This window comes from Octopus bimaculoides, chromosome 4 (genome assembly GCF_046866305.1).
Source record: "Octopus bimaculoides isolate indiv1 chromosome 4, ASM4686630v1, whole genome shotgun sequence".
Classification (NCBI taxonomy): domain Eukaryota; kingdom Metazoa; phylum Mollusca; class Cephalopoda; order Octopoda; family Octopodidae; genus Octopus; species Octopus bimaculoides.
This window is the reverse complement of record NC_142931.1, coordinates 119,311,346-119,328,241: the sequence shown is the minus strand read 5'-3', so window position 1 is coordinate 119,328,241 and position 16,896 is coordinate 119,311,346.

Here is a 16,896-nt window from a genome sequence, read left to right as displayed (position 1 = left end):
AAGGAAACAATTTCTGATAAGAATCTAACGACAATTGAATCCAGAGTGCAACCAATCCCTACCTTTTTATTCACAGTAAAATTGTATTAATATCTGCCATTATTCTGTAGCAAAAATCTGTGTTTATTCTGCAGCATATCATAACATCAACAACACTATTAATGAATCAGTAAATATATTTCATAGAACAAGTATTCAAGAAAGTTTCAAATACGCAAATCGGTGCATTCGATCTAATAAAGTACTTTATAATAGTGGCTATAAATACAATTTCATCTCGAACTGTTAAATGTAAATTAAAGAGCAATGACGAATGAATATATACATATATATATATATATATATACACACACACACACACACACACACATACACACACACACACACATATATATATATTTGTATGTATGTATGTGTGTATGTATGTATGTGTGTATGTATATATATATATATATGTGTATATATATATCGCTCGATCTTCTTTTTTGTGACCACGATGTTTACAACTACCTTTGTTTTACTTTTGCTTGTCTCGGTCATTGGACTGCAGCCATGCTGGCATACAGGCTTGTGGGGTTTCCTTTGTCTATCAGATCTACCCCAGTACTAATTTCCCCACTTTCCACAAAAAGCTGCGCAGTGGGATGGAATACAAAATTACGTGTTTGTGAACATAACTATATTTGCGTTCCTGTATTCAGTTTCTACTGCGGCAAATCAATACGAAAGAACTCTGAGAGCTAAAAGTTGTCAGTATTGATACCACTAAGAACGATAACTTTGTGGAATGAGATAGATATTCACAATGCAGAGAGAGCTAGGGTCGATGTGTTTGTAGATCGAGGAGTTCGGAGAGCGGTAGAGTCCCTACCTTTAAAGGTATCGCCAAAAGCCTGGTTAGAAGTCCAACCATCCGAATTCTTTTACAGGGTTTAGAAAATCTGAAGGACTTCTGTAATAGGTGTGCGAATCTGACAGGGGAATATGTTGAATAAAATCATAATTAACGGATTCTCCTGTACTTTCTTTTACCCAAAGCCAGAAACTTTACAGCACCCCCTTGAATGTTACATGCTGACATTCAGAATGCAGTTTGAATGATTTGTATAGCCAAGGCATCAAAGATGGATTATAGAAAGCCTTTGAAAGATTTATATCATGGAGAGCAACATGATGTCGGTCTTGGTCGTTAGTGGGGGTTCTTGATTGGATTGGAGTCCAAAGATATTAGACGTTATTTTAGCAGAATGACCTGAGTTTTGCGACTGCAAAACGAACTCTATATTCATCAAATATTGATTTATTGTCAAGAATAATTGATTGACTTCCAAAAGCTGTAATGGTAAAATAATTGAACTTGTCACAATGTGTCAGTAAGATATATTCTTGACCAGTTAATGTATGTATGTGTGTATGTATGTGTGTGTGTGTGTGTGTGTGTATGTATGTATGTATTATGTATGTATGTATGTATGTATGTATGCATGCGCGTATAGGCGCAGGTGTAGCTGTGTGGTAATAAGTTTTCTTCCCAACTACTATGATCCAAGTTCAGTCCTACTGCATGGCACCTTAGGCAGGTGCCTTTTACAATAGTTTTGGAATGACCGAAGCCGTATGAGTGGATTTGGTAGACGGAAACTGAAAGGAGACCGTCGTATATATATATATATATAGATATATATACCAGTGTATACAGAGAAAGAAAAAGTCATGCTTTGTCGTTCACAATTTAACATGCTTCTAACTTGCCGTGGACAGACGGCGGCAAATTATGTGTGTGTGTGCACAAACTAAATAGATTAATTTTTAAAATTAATTTGATTTAAATTTAATACATATTACCATCTTCAGCTGTATAGCCTCATATTTTATGAAAATAATATGCATAACTTTAAAATATATTTACCTTCATTCATCTCGCCCGCATTCTACAATCATTTCGTATCAAAGAAATTCTTCTGCTTTTGAAGAGCCCGTGCCTCTCGAAACATTGCGTACGACCCATTGTCTCTTTACCGTAAGTTTGCCGAAGCATGCTCAATGACTCCGTAACAGACTTCCTAAGTTTAACGCAAAATGTCACATTGGCTCTTTGTTCCAACTTCTTGTCATTGACAAAATCGCAGAGTACAGCACATACGCGATCACAAAAACACAAATTTCACAACTTGTAAAATAAACATAGCAATGTCGCTCAACACACTACTTCATGAAGATCACTGTTAGCTCTCACTGCGCACGCAACCGTGTGCTGCCGTCTGTTGGTGTGCTACAGAACGAGCTCGGGAACTTTTTGATACCAGCTCGTATATACGACGTACTTCGACGCAGTTTCCATCTGACAAATTTACTCACAAGGTATTGGTCGGCCAAGAGTTATAATAGTAGTCACTTGCCCACAGTACCGTGCAGACGGACTGAACCCGAAACTTCATGATTGCAAAGCGAGCTTCTTAACAACGCAGTCATTGTTTTTTTCTCTTATTTTTCTTTTCGGTGATTACATACAGAACCAATTTAGATAGGGAAACTGGTGTAATCGATCGAATCGATACCAGTGCAGCTTTTCCTTATTAGTTCCTCTTCCCATAACCCAAAGGGTTATGGGATAACCTCTTCATCGTCTTTCCTCTGCTGAAGGTAGTAGCTAAATTACTCTTACGTTACGCTCCACTGCCACGGAAATAGAGATGTTGGATAACGTGGTACTAATTTCCCTGCGTGGAGGCGCAATGGTCCAATGGTTAGGGCAGTGGACTCGCGGTCATAAGATCGCGGTTTCGATTCCAAGACCGGGCGTTGTGAGTGTTTATTGAGTGAAAACACCTAAAGCTCCACAAGGCTCCGGCAGGGGATGGTGGCGAACCTTGCTGTACTCTTTCACTACAACTTTTTCTCACTCTTACTTCCTGTTTCTGTTGTGCCTGTAATTCAAAGGGCCAGCCTTGTTACACTTTGTGTCACGCTGAATATCCCTGAGAACTACGTTAAGGGTACACGTGTCTGTGGAGTGCTCAACCACTTGCACGTTAATTTCACGAGCAGGCTGTTCCGTTGATCGGATCAACTGGAACCCTCGTCGTCGTAAGCGACGGAGTGCCAACAACAACAATTTCTCTGCACATATGAAAAAAAAAAATTGAAAGGAATAGTCACGACTGGAATGCCTTTAATCATAGGCTAACTCGTGACTAAACAAAGACAACAAAAGCAACAGCAGCAACTTAAGAATCAATGTAACCGTAATCTCGACAGGAATTTAATTTCGAAACCGAAAAAAACAAAACCAAACATAGAAAAATAAATTAATCAAAATAAAATGAAACGACTAAAGCAAGAAGGTAGAAATGATAATCTAACTGGTGCCTTACCATTGTCATTAATGCACTGTTTGCCTTGCTGCGCGAAATATTGATTTCTAACTTTACCACAAAGACCAGAGTAGATATAGTAAAATTGTCATATATGTAACTAGTACTCAATGTTATCGACACTGGAGTAATGAAAGACAACATTAAACAGCTCTGGGTTTGGCTTTGAAGTAAGAATATAATTAAAGGACGTCGTTAGATATATCTCCCAGTGTTTAATTGCATAATCCTGTTGGGATTCACACTTCAAATACTACGCACTTCTTATTGGAACAAAACATCAAATTGGAAGGCTTTAACGATTTTTCCTGTTAAATATGAGTAGCGTTCTTGCATGCAAAGAACTTTAATGTCAAACAGTTGTTATATATATATATATATATATATATATATATATATATATATATATATATATATACTTGTAAAAGGATGCGTGGCGTTCGATCATATAATAATATAAATATATAGATATATGCATATATCCATACATATATGTAAATACCTACATCTATATGTATACATACATACATATATGGGTACAGGATATCAAGAAAACGTTAAACACAATGAGAAACGAAAAACGAAAAACGAAAACAGAAAACGAACTTTTTCGAACAACGAAAAAAAAACAAACAAACAGAGAAACGAGACATGCAGCTTGAAGAGTATATCCCTTCGTCAGTTGTCCCTGTCCATCTACTCCGCGTTTCGAAGGCAAGGACAATACGTGACTTCGTTGGACCCGTCCTTCCTGCAAAGCAAATTAAATAAAATTTGAAATTTTTTGCGGAGCGTGAAAGTGTTAAGAAGAACAGGACAGTGAGAACAAGACTGTCGCGTTTTTACTTGTTTTTACTGTCTTGTATATATATATATATATATAAATTATATATATATATATATATATATATATATATATATATCAAGAGGGCATATTCACATGTTTGATAAACACATAAATAATCACGATGTAAAATTTGACTCTGTGATTAAAATACGAGGCCTTTCGGCGAGTTAGAATGAAGAACGAAACAAATAGTTTCGTCTTTCTTGATATATAATGTTTTGATCCTATAATTATGCCGCCAGCCGTCTACCATTATGTAAAACCCAAACTTGTTTTTACATCTGTAATAAATAACTGAACGCTATATTCGTTGGGTAGTTTGGAAGGCAGATGTAAGCTATCTTCCTGATGAGCCTTAAGAAAGAAGAAACTATCTATTTCGATCCTTGTATCAAGCTGCGAAGGAACCTGGTGATTTAATCATGGATTTTAATTTTATTGGGAAACTAAACATATGTTTAACAAAAATATTGGCATGATTTTGTAGACATATTTATTCAATCAAACATATCGTATATTCATCATGTTATATGAATGCCAAAATATAAACATACATAGTCATCTAAGAATCCATAAGTTAGAAAAAATATGCACTCGCAAATTTGTCGATAGAGTGAGTATATTAATTAAAGTATACAGTATAAACAATCGGTTTCGTACTGGGTATTAAAACCGGATGTTAGATAACAGCATGGTGAAGTAATACAATGCGCTCTTCAGAGCTAGCAGATATAGTATTACTTAACCGTACTATTATCTAACACCTTGCTTTAATACCCAGTGCGAAACCGATTGATAAGGTCAGCAATAATGGTTTTATAATACTGAATACTTTGAATAATACATACACATATATATATGTAAATATATGTGTGTGTGTTCCTGTATGTGTATGTATGTATGTGTGTGTGTATGTATATATATGTGTGTATGTATGTGTGTGTATGCATATCTATGTACCGATCATCAAATATTTAAGGTTAACATACTGATTATTTACGAATCTTTGGGTATTAAATATTAATGGCCAGTTATATGTCTGTCGAGTACGAAACATTTGTAATTAAGCAGCTGTCACCATAACAAGATGTCAAGCAGTAGGAACCAATTTTCGGCCTTTCATCTCAAATCGATAATTATGACTAATGATCACGGTGTACGTTATCAAACTAATCATCATTGAATGCGAAAATTAGGATTTTAAATTGAAGATCAGAGTGGAACGTATAGATTGTATCTGAAATGTGTTATTTCCTCAATAATTCTTTGTTTTTTTTTTTTGTTGTTTTTTTTTTGTTTTTCATGATGCCGAACTTCTAACAAACTGACATTGAAAACATAATATATTTCAAAGCTTTTAAAAATGCCCTTTTGAGAGGCATGAACGTTAAAAGAGTATTATGGTAACTTGACAAAAATAAAAATGTAACATTATTTCCTTCACAGAGGTGAATATCGAAGAATTAATCGACCTGCCAGACACGATTACAAAGATGTCCCAAATAAGAAACTTTGTATGAAATACGATAAAAATTATCTCATTGAGGTGGGAGAGAACCCAACAGCCCTCACCGTTTGATTTTACTGTCGTGTTTTTACATGTTTTTACTATGTTGTTTTTATTGTCTTGTTCTCACTGTCCTGTTCTTGTTAACACTTTCACCCTTCGCAAACAATTCCAAATTTTATTTAATTTGCTTTGCGGGAAGGACTGTTCCAACGAAGTCACGTATTGTCCTTGCCTTCGAAACGCGGAGTAGATGGACCGGGACAACTGACGAAGGGGTATACTCTTTATGTTGCATATCTCGTTTCTCTCTTTTTTTTCGTTGTTCGAAAAAAGTTCGTTTTCTGTTTCGTTTTTCTGTTTTCGTTTTTATGTTTTCGTTTTTCGTTTCTCACTATATGTAGTAGACTCATAGTTATGTGTCTAAGTAACATAGCATCATAGGAACCTCGAACCCTTTGTTCTGAAGCATATGTATATTGAGTTCTACACCAGATTATTATTCTCACAATGCCTAAGCGAAACATATATAAGATACTTCGTATGTAGTATCTCACAATCCTTTTAACGTTATAGATCCTGAGCCAATTCCTTGAGAAGGAGAAGAATCAACCTCAGCCCGCCACCATAACAATACTGTTGATTGGTATTTCATTACTCAACTCCCTCAAGGAAGAAAGGTAAAATTGACGTTGGTGAGATTTGAACTCAGAGCCCAAAAGAACCAGAATAGATAAAGCAAGACATTTTACCTGAACTCGGCAGGATTGGGAACGTCAAGGCAGATTTACTTCGATAAATGCTGCCGAGGTCAGCTCTGACTACCATCCCTTAGGGGCCAATAAAATAAAGTAGCAGTCAAGAACTGGAGTCGATGTTACCAACTTTTACCCTGCCCTCAAAATTTCTGGCCTTGAGCCCCACGACCGATCGTTGTACCGTATAGGATCAATGTTGTGATCTCCGTCACTTATGCACAACGGAAACCAGGTAACGGGCCTTATGAGCTTTAGGCCGAATACAAAAATTAAATAAGATAAAATAGGCGTGGTTGTGTTGTAAGAAGTTTGCTTCCCAACCACATGGTCCTGGATTCAGTCCCACTGCGTGGCACATTGAGCAAGTATCTTCTATTATATAGTCTCGGGTTGACCAAAGCTCTGTGAGTGGATTTCGGAGACGGAAACTGAAAGAAGCCCGTCGCATATATGTAGCCGGGCGCCCCACGTTGGGCGCATTTTTTTATATTGGGGGTGCCCCAGCATGGCCACAGTCTTAGGGCTGAAACGTCTATGTGTGTGTATGTGTGCGTGCGTGAGAGAGAGTCCCACCACCGCTTGACGACCGGTGCTGGTGTGTTATAAGTACCCGTAATTAGCGGTTCGGCAAAAAAGACCGATATAATAAGTACATCGCTCAGCAAAATACAAGTACTAGGGTCGATTTATTCGACTAAAAAAACATTTTTCAAGGCGATGCTCCAGCATGGTTGCAGTCTAATGATTGAAACAAGATAGAATTTTAAAAAAATAAAAACTTCTACTGCCTTACCATCTCGTCGCCTTCTTAACGAGCGTTCAATAGTGCCGGAATGTTCAGGCTATAATGGATACAAATTCATGTTTGAAATCCAAAGACTTTTTCTTGTTTGATCTTCCTTGAATTTTTATTTCTTCTTTTCTTTGTTTTATTTATTTATTTGTCTGTTTATTCATATATTTCTTTATTATTACCTTTCTGTTTTTTCTTTTTTCTTTTTTTTTTTTGGTAGGAATTCCGTCCTTCCGTTTGGCACTAAGCAAAAGGTGTGGAACATCGCCACATTAAATATGTAGGTGTGGTGCTGTAGATATCGTTGCTAATGCCGTTCTTGCTAATATTGCTGTTGCCGTTGTTGTTGTTGTTGTTGTTGTTGTTGTTAGCTAATTAATTGTGTTTCTGATGTTGCTGACGGGGGTGGGGGTGGGGCTGGTAAGAGACGAAGCAGATGCAGGCAAGGCCGTTACTACTACTACTATGACGACCACCTCCACCACAACGATCATCACCACCACCACCACCACCACCACCGCCACCGCCTTCACCGCCACCACCACCACCACCTCCACCGCCACCATCACCACCACCGCTACCACCACCACCACCACCACCGCCGCCACCGCCGCCACCGCCACCGCCAACGCCGCCGCCGCCGCCACCACCACCACCACCACCACCACCACCACCACCACCACCACCACTACTACTACTACTACTACTACTACTACTACTACTACTACTACTACTTCAGCTACTACTACTTCAGCTACTGCTGCTGCTAATTGCTGTTTCTACTACTGTTAACTGCTGTTGGTGGTGGAATAAATAAAAATGTGATTACTTTTAAAGCAGACGATAGAAACAGTGCAAAGCTGCTTGCTGACCCCTTCGATGTGTTATATGGGAAATGGGTACCTATCCAACACCACGTCCAACACCTCATGCACCCATCTCATCCCATTCAAAAGAAATAGGAGGGTGGGGCTATATTTCTTTATCTTTTCGTTTTCCCTTGATAGACACACACACACACACACACACGCACACACATATTTATCTACGTAAATATATATGTATGTATGTATGTATGTATGTATGTATGTATGTATGTGTGTATGTATGTGAACGTATGCTGTGTGTGTATGCATCAATGAGTGTGCATGATTATATGTGTGGCTGTGTGGTAAGAAGCTTGCTTCCCAACCACATAGTCTCGGATTCAGTCCCACTGCATGGTACCTTGGACGAGTGTCTTCTACTATAGCCTCGGGACGACCAAAGCCTTGTGAGTAGAGTTGGTAGACGGAAACTGAAAGAAGCCTGTTGTGTGCATATATATATATATATATATATATATATATATATATATATAGTTTTAGGGAAAATAACCAAGTTTCAAGAACTCATCGATGAAAATCCACTATCACATATAGAAAAATTAATAATTAAAATCTTTTTATTATATTTATCTTATGATATTTACTTTACTTTATATTATACTCATTTATTGTGCTTTTAATTATTAATTTTTCTATATGTGATAGTGGATTTTCATCGATGAGTTCTTGAAACTTGGTTATTTTCCCTAAAACTATATATTTTATATATATTTTATCTATAAAGCTCAATTTAATTTTAATTTTTATAAATTGATTTTAATTGAGTTTTTACCTGTAATTTGGGATTTTGTCCCTAATATTATTATATATATATATATATATATATATATATATATATATATATATATATATATATATATATATATATATATTATATATATATATATATATATATATATATATATACATATATACGTACATACATACATACATATATGTGTGTGTATGCATGTATGCGTGTGTTTGCACGTGTGTTTATGTGATCTGTCTAGGTGTGTACGTTTGGATGTATGTTTTTATGCACGTATACATACGTAAGTATGTGTGTAGACGTATGTATGCTTAGATTACTATATGTACAAGCGTACACGTTCGTACAAAAAGAATCTTTCGTACTTATAACACATACCGAAGACTATTTGGCCCAATACCGACCTAGTCTTGAATGTCAGTCGTGTAGAAAGCAGAACAGATGCCACGGGTGCGTCTGCATTGTGAGCTATTTCCTTACTCAGCCAATATTAAGGGTTTCCTTTATCTATGGTAAAAGAATGTGTGTGTATGCGTGTGTGAGTCTGTGTATATATATATATACATATATAGATACTCTTTTTTTTTTTTTACTCTCTTTTACTTGTTTCAGTCATTTGACTGTGGCCATGCTGGAGCACCACCTTTAGTCGAGCAAATCGACCCCATGACTTATTCTTTGTAAGCCTGGTACTTATTCTATCGTTCTCTTTTGCCGAACCGCTAAGTTACGGGGACGTAAACACACCAGCATCGGTTGTCAAGCGATGTTGGAGGGACAAACACAGACACATAAACACACACACACACATACATACATATATATATACATGTACATATATACGACGGGCTTCTTTCAGTTTCCGTCTACCAAATCCACTCACAAGGCTTTGGTCGGCCCGAGGTTATAGTAGAAGACACTTGCCCAAGGTGCCACGCAGTGGGACTGAACCCAGAACCATGTGGTTGGTAAGCAAGCTACTTACCACACAGCCACTCCTTATATATATATATATATATATATATATATATATATATATATATATATATATATATATATATATATATATATATATATATATATATATATATATATATATATATATATATATATATATATATATATATATATATATATATATATATATATATATATATATATATATATATATATATATATATATATATATATATATATATATATATATATATATATATATATATAGAGTTATTAATATTTCTAAGTCTCTCATATATATATATATATATATATATATATATATATATATATATATATAAATATATATGTGTGTGTATTTATATATGCAGGGTGGCCCAAAAAGTAGATTTAACAGTTATTCAACTATCTCTTTCGCATTCATATGTTAACAGTTTTGATCTTAATTATGAATAAATATGAAACCATTATTCTATGCTAATTTAGTTAATTGTAAGATAGAAATTTAAATGTAATGAAATGTTTTAAAAGGAATTTAAAGTACCTACGTGATAACTATAAACCTACTTTTGGGCCACCCGGTATAGATATATATATATATATAAATATAAGAGACAAGGTGTACGTACGCCGCTGTATATATATATACATGTAAATAATACAGAATGGGACAAGAACGCAAAACATCCAGACAGTTAGGTGATACAAGAAAGGGACAAAACATTCGGATAGACAATACAAAGAAAACAAGGACAGGTCATTCGGAGTTTTCTTTCCTCAGTCGAGATCCAGATTATCCTTGCAATTTCGGCTGATTATTCTCGATATTGCTCCAATCTGGCCAGCCCCAAGGAAAAACTAAGCTAAGAGCATTAGATTCCTTGGAAGAATGCAGAGACGGAAAACAAGGATTGAAAAAAATACCTGTGCTTATAAGATTAAAAAAAGAAATCTGCTCCGGGTGAGGATCGAACTCATTACCTTCAGATTCCTCTTATCTGAGACGTGATTGTGAGACTGACACGTTGCCTACTGCGCTACCGAGGCCTTATGTATATATGCTTGTATGTACACACACACACGCACGCACGCACACACACACACACACACACACACACACACACACACACACACACAAATATTGGGTCATCCCATAAATAATGCAGTTTTTTCAATTGCATGAACTAAAAGTCAGAGGGGGACAGGATAAACTACCTGCATCAACTTGCTATAAAAGCAGGTAGTAATTTTACCTTGTCCTTATTCTTAGTGCAAGTTTTGAAAAGTATATTTCGATTTTAACAAAGCTATTTTTTCAAAGCTATAATGGAAGTGACATTGGAGCATATTCGGCATATTTTTGCTTTATGAGTTCAATAAAGGTAACAACGCAACGGAAAGTGCGAGGAATATTAATGCAGTATAGAGGGATCGGACAATAAGCCTAAGCCAGCGCTAACGGTAGTTCCAGAAATTCCAAGCCGGAAACTACAACCTAGAAGACGAGCCTCATCCTGGAAGGCCTGTAGAGTTCGACGAGAACGTCCCGCAAACTACGGTGGAACAAAATCCCATCGTAACTGTTGAGGAACAAGCAGAGAAGCTTGGATTTGGGTCATTCAACCAGTCATTCAAGTCAGCGCTTGAAGAAAAACGATCATCTTTGGTTTCAAGACGAAAATCATAATTAACTGATCATCCTGTGCTTTCTTTTACTCAAAGCCACGAACTTTGAGCATCCACCTCTTATATATATGTGTGTGTGTATGTGTGTGTGTGTGTGTGTGTGTGTGTGTGTGTGTGTGTGTGTGTGTGTGTGTGCTTGTGTGTGTATATGCGCGAGCGTATATATATATATATATATATATATATATATGCAAAAAATATATTTAGAAAATAAAAGAAGGAAAATGCACAGTTTACATAGTTTTAATATATTTTAAAATGTATTTTACAAGTGAAAGAGTATTGTTTGTTGACCGGTTTCTCTTTCGCTAATCATGACATTGAAATTATTGGACTAAGCAAATCTATCTATCTATCTATCTATCTATCTATCTATCTATCTATCTATCTATCTATCTATCTATCTGTCTGTCTGTCTGTCTGTCTGTCTATCTATCTATCTATCTATCTATCTATCTATCTATCTATCTATCTCCACATATATATATACATAAAAAATAGAATGAGCAGTATTTTGGTATTTTGTTGTTTATGCGAGGTTTCTCAATACTCGCCACAAAGCCTACACAATGTCCGGAAGCTTTCTACGTTTGATTATTAGATTTTGTGAGACTCTGCAGCCGACGAGCTATAGCTTTCTCAAAAGCCTAGTGCGCAAGCTCCTCTTATCATTTTCGCCATTAGAAATGTTTATTGCTTTCAGATTCTAAACACCCTTAGTGGGAGATTGTTTGTATGCTAATTAAATCATTAATTTCAGTTAATTGAAAATTTTCAGCTATATTGCAGAATCGTTAGCACCCCAGATAAAATGCTTTGCGGCATTTCTTCCAGACATACGTTCTGATTTCAAATTCCCCTGGGTTAACTTAGCTTTCTTATCATTTAGGGGTCGATAAAGTAAAGTATCAGCTGAGCATGTGATCGACTTGAAGTAGGCCAAAATTAATGTTCCCAATTTGGTCTACGATCACTTTTGACGTCTAACATGTGACATGCCGTTCACCTGTACAGACAATGTCGATTTGGTGGAGAAAGGGAGCTAATGGACAGCGCAGACATTTCATCACTATAAACAAATCATGTGACCAGGTTGTTCAGCAAAAATGTTGCTGTAACCTCATTTGTCATTTACGACAGGTAAGTCCACTATATATACGAGGGGGGTGCTGAAAAGTTTCTGGCTTTAAGGGTCTCGCGAAAGACCTGATTAGAGGCCCAACCTTCCTAGTTCTTTTCTAGGGCTTAGAGAAACTGAAGGACCACTGCAATAAGTGTGTGAATCTGAGAAGGGAATATGTTCAATAAAATCATAATTAACTGATCCTCCTGGACATTCTTCTACCCAAAGTCAGGAACTTTTCAGCACCTCCTCATATATGTCTGAGTGTATGTGTGTGTTGGCCTGTGCATGTATGCGTGTGTGTATATATATATACATACACAAACATACATGCACACACACATACACACACATACATGCACACGCACACACACACATATACATGTGTAAGAGAGAAACATGGCCACATTGGTTAACATGTACAGGGTACGGAGAAGAATTAAACTAGCTGTGTTAACAAGCCAGTGGCTATGAAGAAAGATAGTAAAAGACTGCGCATATGTATTGATTCGACAGATCTTAAGAGAGCTATTAAATGTGCACACCGTCACTTAGTTACCGTTAGAATGCCATCTGCTAAGAGCTTCACAATACTGGATGTTCAGAAAGAGGCTTTAGGCAAATAAAGCTGTCGAAAGAGATTAGCAAACTAACTACATTCAACAATCCAATAGGCAGATCTGCTTTCAATATACTTCCTTTCGTAATGAAATAACCTTCTGAGGTGTTCCAAGCTACTATGACGTATTTGTTTGAATGGTCTGGAAAGCGTGTTGTTCGTTGTAGATGGTTATATACTGGTGTTCTCTAAGACAGAGACAGAACATTTCATTTCACACGTCTGTAAGCTGTTTTTACAACGACATACTTACAGACAGATAGACAGTATCCTAAAAACCAATTAAAAGGAAACAGTTACGTGTTGACCATGTAAATTATGCTATATATCTGCAAACCAAAGAAGAAGGGGAAAAAGAGACATAGATAAAATTTGTTATTTGTTATAGAACCACTTAAAATTTTTCTTAGAAGGAGACATTTATTAAAACATGGTGACATACCTGTCCATCTACCAGAGATTACGAACACTTGAGCAAGTACAGCACCATTCTCAATAACGTCATACATTAGATAATTTCAAATGACGTTTATGAAATATGGTGACATACTCGGTCATATTTTAACTGCCAGAGATTGAGAATTTTTGAGTAAGTTGATCTAATGTGTGACATTTATTGAACTTAGTGACATACTTGACCATACCAAGTCATAACTGGGCATTCTTTATCTGCCGGAGATTATGATGTTTTGTGTAAGTTTATCTAATGTATAACATTTATTAAACGTAGAGACATACCTGACCATTCCTTATCGGCCAGAAATAACTTTTTAAACAAATCTTTTATTCAATTCAGCTACGGGAATGCAGCCATGCTTGAGTACTGCCATAAAGATGACGGTTTTTATATCATTACCATTTTTCATAACTTCACTCTGAGCTGAATATTTTCATTGTTTTTCTATAAAATGTTTCAAAATAAGAGAAGACCGTCTCATATATATATACCTTTGAAGGTATGATGTCGTGGAGGGAAAAATTGGAGAAAAAAGTTACAGAGGTTTGAAAATCGAAAAAAACTGTATATTTTTAGCCAATAACGAGACACAAATTTTCTGTTTTTAGCGGAGCGGTGTCAACTTTAAGGTTGTATCCAGTGAAATTTGGAGTTTAGCGTCTGACCTGTTCATTGTAGGTTTCTAAATAAACAGAAATACCTAATAAAATCAACATGTATCATCTTACTGTTTCATTTGTCTCTTCATTGAATGTATAGTCTTGTTATTTTTTTAATTTGTCATATTAATATATTTGTCTACATGTGTTAACTTTATCCGTATTTCAGTATTATGTATATCTGTCATGTATTTGTGTACATCATTAATATATAAGTGCATGTGGATGCATGTATTCATATCTAAGTTTATATGTACATTTATGCATTCATGTGTGTGTGTGTGTATGTGTGTGTGTGTTTGTGTGTGTGTGTGTGTGTGTGTGTGTGTGTGTATATATATATATATATATATATATATATATATATATGTGTGTGTGTGTGTGTGTGTGTCTGAAGGGGGCGTCTGTCTCCAAAACTCCAAAGTTGAGTAACGTTTTCATGCTTGGATTTGTAAACTACGATAAGAATAACACTGGTCAACAAAGAATTTGTCTCAAGGAAATGAATACCTGTATCTTATACGTTTTTGCATGCAGAATTCAAAAATAATGTCAAATTATTTGTATCACCCACAGTTTCTCTGTTCCACGATATCCCCACCCCTCAGTTCCTGCTACATATGCTAAATTTCAGTCAAGCTGTTGAAATGTGATGCTAACGGTTTCAGAAATACTCCTAATTTAAATGTTTATGAATAGAATTAACCTAGTGAAATCATAAATCCAGCTATCTGAGTCAATGAGTCCCCAAAATAGATGAAATAAAAAGTATGTAAAAATACTAAGACACAGAAAAAAAGCACGGAAAAATACTAACACAGAAACATTCTGACACACAGAAGCACCGAAAAATATGTAATATACTTGTTGTTGGCACTCCGTCGCTTACGACGTCCAGGGTTCCAGTTGATCCGATCAGCGGAACAGCCTGCTAGTGAAATTAACGTGCAAGTGACTGAGCACTCCACAGACACGTGTACTCTTAACGTAGTTCTCGGGGATATTCAGCGTGACACGGCTGACCCATTGAATTAGAGGCACAGCAGAAACAGGAAGTAAGAGTGAGAAAAAGTTGTGGTGAAAGAGTACAGCAGGGTTCGCCACCATCCCTTGCCGGAGCCTTGTGGAGCTTTAGGTGTTTTCGCTCAATAAACATTCACAACGCCCAATCTGGGAATCGAAACCGCGATCCTACGACCGCGAGTCCGCTGCCCTAACCATTGGGCCATTGCGCCTCCATTGTAATATACTAACACAGAAAAATTAAAACAAAACACGGGTGAAAAGAATCTCGAGGTGTGAAGAATTAAGTGTGAAAAATCGACATATATAACAGCGGCACATACAAAAGTGAACCACAACACAACGTGTAGTTGTCATGGTAACAAGCTGTTAATGCCATGCTGTCTGCTGATTTGCTAAAATTACCCAAATTTCCAAACTTTAATGTCAAATAACATCACATTCTTTAATTTACGAGATAAAGTAATTGGTTGATCGTAACACCAAAATTGAAAGCAATCTGAGCAAAAGTAAGTGGGGCTCATTTTGCGAATGAGAAAGACTAAATCCGAAACTGTCCTCAAACAGCAAGCAAACTTGGACCGAATTCTTATAAAAGAGTGAATTGCACTCATGGCACCTAAGGTGCCAGATGGTAGTAGCAACCGGGAGACGAGATAAATCGGAACATCACTGAATGTACCTAGATTTTACTATTGGTTTTAAGTACACATGTACTCACGCACAGATACTAAATCAACACTATCGACCACGTTACCCTTGACCCAGCGAAACAGCCAGAGCGTATCAGTCAGCTGGAGGGAGAGAGAACATTGCAGCAATATCGAAACTTTTATTTTCAATACCGAAAGAATAAAAAGGCAATGTTGAATTCTGTACCATCTGTATTGAGTGCAAAGAGCTTAAACAAATATCAGAAAGCATTTAATCCGACATTCTCGCTACTCAGCCAAACCTCCCATCTTTTATCGAGGCATCTATTCACTTTCTTTCTTTCTTCCTTCATTCTTTCGTTCATTCCCGCCTTCTTTCCCTCCCACTTTTATTCTTGTCTTCATTCATTCATTCCCTCTTGCCTTGCTTTTTCTTTAACTTTCTTTCTTTCTTTATTTCTTTCTTTCTTTATTTCTTTCTTTCTTTCTTTCTTTCTTTCGTTCTTTCTCTTTTTCTCCTTCACATCACAAACTTTCTTCCATTATAAACCTATGTATACAATCAAGAACAAGATTATATATGATGAACGCAACGCAAAGCAAAAAAGAAATATGAAAAAAACAAGCACGGGCATATATACACAAACAAATACAGACACATACACACGCAACACAAACATTATACATATACCTATATATATATATATATATATATATATATATATATATATATATATATATATATATATATATATATATATATATATATATATATATATATACATACATACATACATCTATA